Raw genomic sequence first — 4,166 nt, forward strand, 5'->3', positions numbered from 1 at the left:
GCCCTCTGCGCCCGGGTCCTCCGCTTCTTCAACGTCTGCCCATGCGGAGCCTCTGGAGCAGTCGCTGCCCGTACCGGAGCCATTCTCGGGTGAGTTCCGCAAGACTGCGGGTTTTTTAATACAAGTGACATTGCAGTTCAAACAGCTACGGAGGACTTATGAGACCGATGAGGCTAAGATCGCTTTTTTTCGTTCAGTTGTTACGCGGTCAAGCATTAAATTGGGCGCAGGCTGTATTAAGAACTGACCTATGCTGATTTTTTTAAAGTTTAAAAATGTCTTTGAGAGAGGCACCGGGGCCGAAGCGGCGGCTCACCGACTGCTTAATTTGAAGCAGGGAAGACTGAGCATGGCCGACTACTTGATTGAGTTTTGGACTCTGGCTAAGGAGACCAGGTGGGGGCAGTCGGCACTAATAAGTACTCTGCTGAATAACCTGTGTGATGAGCTAAAAAGGGAGCTAGTTATGAGGGAATTGCCTGTGACTCTTTCTGATGTTATGACCCTGTGTGTAAAGGTGGATGAAAACATGCGAGGGCGTCGCAGCGCTAGAGACTACAACTCCCAGAAGCCTCTAGGACGAGAGGAGATGGCCTCCGGTGGAGGTACGGCAAGCAGAATGGGAAAACGGGACAGGAATTATGAAGACGAGGGTGAGCAACCCATGCAAATAGGATGCTCCAGATTAACGCCGAAAGAGCGACAACGGCGTTGGAGAGCTGGTGAGTGCTCCTACTGGGGCCGTAAGGGCCATATAGCCGTTTCCTGTTCTGACCAGCCAAAAGACCATGCCCGCCAGTAGAGGGGAGAGTACGGGTGGGCGAGGTTTCCTGTTCACAATCTCCTCCTTGCTTGATGCTTGCGGCTAAACTAACGGTTCGTTCTGTTTCTCACCCACTCCACGCACTAATTGATTCAGGTGCAGAGCAGAATTTCATTGATGAGTCCCTCGCTCAAGAATTAAAACTAAACACTAAACCACTGCCACACTCACTCCAAGTTACCGCCCTCAGTGGGCAGCGTCTCCCGGATATCACCCACATTACGGAGCCAATATCATTAACCCTCTCTGTTAATCATTCTGAGACGTTGCAGTTATTTGTGCTTAAGGCTCCTCTCACACCACTAGTCTTAGGGTTCCCCTGGTTACGTCAACACAACCCAGTCCTGGATTGGAGGAAGGAAAGCATTCTAGAGTGGGGGGAGGAATGTCATATGTCTTGTCTAAAAGCCGCAACTCCACCCGCGAACCCTCAGAGTAACCCCCCACCATCAGAGTCACCCGATCTCTAGTCTGTGCCCTCAGTCCAACATGATCTTAAGCAGGTTTTTTGTAAAGATAGAGCACGTTCTCTTTCCCCTCACCAGCCGTACGACTGCGGAATTGATCTTCTCCCAGGCACCCCACTTCCTACCAGCCGATTATACAGTCTTTCACAGCCGGAACGGAACAGGATGGAAAAGTACATTAACGAGTCGCTCGCCGCAGGTCTGATTCACCCGTCATCATCCCCTGTTGCGGCGGGGTTCTTTTCTGTTGCTAAGAAGGACAAGAACTTACGGCCGTGCATAGATTATCGAGGCCTCAACAATATCACCATCAAAAACAAATACCCACTACCACTACTGACATCAGCCTATGAACTGCTACAAAGGGCCACAGTTTTTACAAAGCTGGATCTGCGTAACGCGTACCATCTGGTTAGGATACAAGAGGGGGACGAATGGAAGACGGCTTTTAACACACACTTAGGCCATTTTGAGTACCTCGTTATGCTGTTTGGTCTAACCAATGCCCCAGCTGTGTTCCAGGGCTTTGTCAACGATGTGCTCTGAGACTTCCTTAACCACTTTGTGTTCATCTACCTTGACGACATTCTCATCTTTTCACGTTCCGTCTCTGAACATGAATGCCACGTACGGCTGGTTTTGCAACGTCTTCTCAAGAACCGTCTCTTCGTGAAAGGTGAGAAGTGTGAATTTCATGTGACCACTGTTTAATTCCTGGGCTACATCATTGAACAGGGTAATCTCAGGCCCGACCCAGCTAAGGTCCAAGCTGTCATTAATTGGCCCGTCCTGACAAACCGTAAGCAACTCCAAAGTTTCCTGGGTTTTGCTAATTTCTACAGACATTTCATCCGCGACTACGGTAAGCTTGCTCTCCCACTAACTCGTCTCACATCTCCTAAGGTTCCCTTCTGCTGGGAGGAGTCAGCACAAAGGGCTTTCAGCCTCCTGAAGGCTCGTTTCTCCTCCGCACCCATCCTGGTTCAACCTGACCTCGGCTTACAGTTTGTCGTGGAGGTGGATGCCTCGGACACAGGGGTGGGGGCCATCCTATCCCAGCAGCAGAAGGGTAAGCTCCATCCCTGTGCCTTCTATTCTCGCCGTCTCTCACCTGCTGAACAAAATTATGACGTTGGGGACAGGGAACTGTTAGCCATTAAGCTCGCCCTAGAGGAATGGCGTCACTGGCTGGAGGGCGCTGCCCAGCCATTTGTAGTTTGGACAGACCATAATAATTTGGAATAAATCCGGTCAGCGAAGCGACTTAATGCCCGCCAGGCTAGGTGGGCCCTGTTTTTCACAAGATTTCAGTTTACTATAACCTACAGGCCAGGTTCCCGCAACACCAAACCCGACGCTGTCTCTGGTCAATTCACTGCCTCCGAGGAGACTGCTCGAGACTCTCCCATCATTCCCCCCTCGTGTGTCATTGGGGCCCTGACATGGGAGGTTGAATCAGCCATTAGGGAGGCCCAACGAACAGAACCAGACCCAGGAACGGGTCCTCCTGGACTACTCTTTGTGTCCTCCTCTGTCCGGTCACAGGTGCTACACTGGGCACACACAGCAAAATTCACCTGCCACCCGGGGGTCCACCGCACTGTCTCACTCCTTCAGCGCTTCGCTTGGTGGCCCTCCCTCATCAAGGATGTCCGTGAGTACATAGCAGCCTGTCCAGTCTGCGCTCAGAACAAAGGTGTTAATCAGCCATCCTCTGGTCTCCTTCAGCCCCTGCCTACGCCAAGCCGCCCCTGGTCCGACATCGCTGTCGATTTTGTCACGGGGTTGCCACCTTCGTCAGGTAACTCTGTCATTCTGACTATCATTGATCGTTTTTCTAAAGCAGCTCACTTTGTTGCCCTTCCCAAGCTTCCCACGGCCCTGGAAACCGCCCACCTCCTGACGAACCACATCTTCCGTCTCCATGGAATTCTGGTGGATATAGTCTCGGACAGGGGTCCACAATTCACGTCTCGCGTGTGGAAGGAGTTCTGTTCCTCCCTGGGAGCTCAGGTCAGTCTTTCCTCTGGCTTTCACCCGCAGACTAACGGTCAAACGGAGCGAGCCAATCAGAAGCTTGAGGGGGTCCTCCGATGTGTGGCGTCCACCCATCAGACCACCTGGAGCGAGCAGCTCCCTTGGATTGAGTACGCCCACACTAGCCTCACCTCCTCGGCCACCGGAGTGTCCCCTTTTGAGGCATCTCTGGGTTTCCAACCACCTCTGTTTCCGGCTGTAGAGGATGAGCATTTCATACCTTCCTTCCAGCTGCACATCCGGAGGTGTCGGCGCGGTTGGAGGGCCACACGGGCTGCCTTTCTCCGCACGGCTGAACGGAACAAGCACCTGGCGGACCGCTGTAGGACCCCGGCACCAGTTTATGCACCCGGACAAAAGGTTTGGCTGTCGACCAGATTCATAGCTGAGTCTAAGAAACTGTCTCCTACCTTTATTGGTCCCTTTGTGATTGACTCTCTGGTGAACCCGGTGTCGGTCCGTCTTAAGCTGCCCCGGAACATGCGGATCCACAATGTATTTCACGTCTCTCAAGTGAAGCCCTGTCTTTCCTGCCCCTCTCACCTTTTGTATATAGCACTGCCCCACACCTTTTGTATATACACTCATTGGACATTGTTCATTAACAAATTCTCTTGTGTGCATCAATCCCCGGAGTCCAGTGCGTGACTCCACCTTGTACACCGTGACAGCGTAACTGGTTTAATGGTGAGTGATGGCTTGTGTAGGCATATGCATGGAGGGATAGACCTCTACAAGTTAAGCGATGGCACCCAGAGTGCCATTAGATCCAAAGACATTGTCACAACAATGCCTGGTCTTATGTGGTGAGAGAATGTAGGTAATTTCTGGAGAACAAA

At 51.9% G+C, this 4,166-nt stretch overlaps 1 long non-coding RNA gene across 1 annotated transcript; it reads left to right on the plus strand.

Annotated features, from left to right (window-relative positions):
* Positions 1-789, plus strand: LOC148102199 (uncharacterized). Its single transcript, XR_015719361.1, has 3 exons — positions 1-89; positions 269-396; positions 518-789. It is a non-coding gene; the product is annotated as an uncharacterized LOC148102199 (long non-coding RNA).
* The last annotated feature ends 3,377 nt before the right edge of the window (positions 790-4,166 follow it).

This window comes from Neolamprologus brichardi, chromosome 7 (assembly GCF_056152115.1).
Source record: "Neolamprologus brichardi isolate AB-2024 chromosome 7, ASM5615211v1, whole genome shotgun sequence".
Lineage (NCBI taxonomy): Eukaryota > Metazoa > Chordata > Actinopteri > Cichliformes > Cichlidae > Neolamprologus > Neolamprologus brichardi.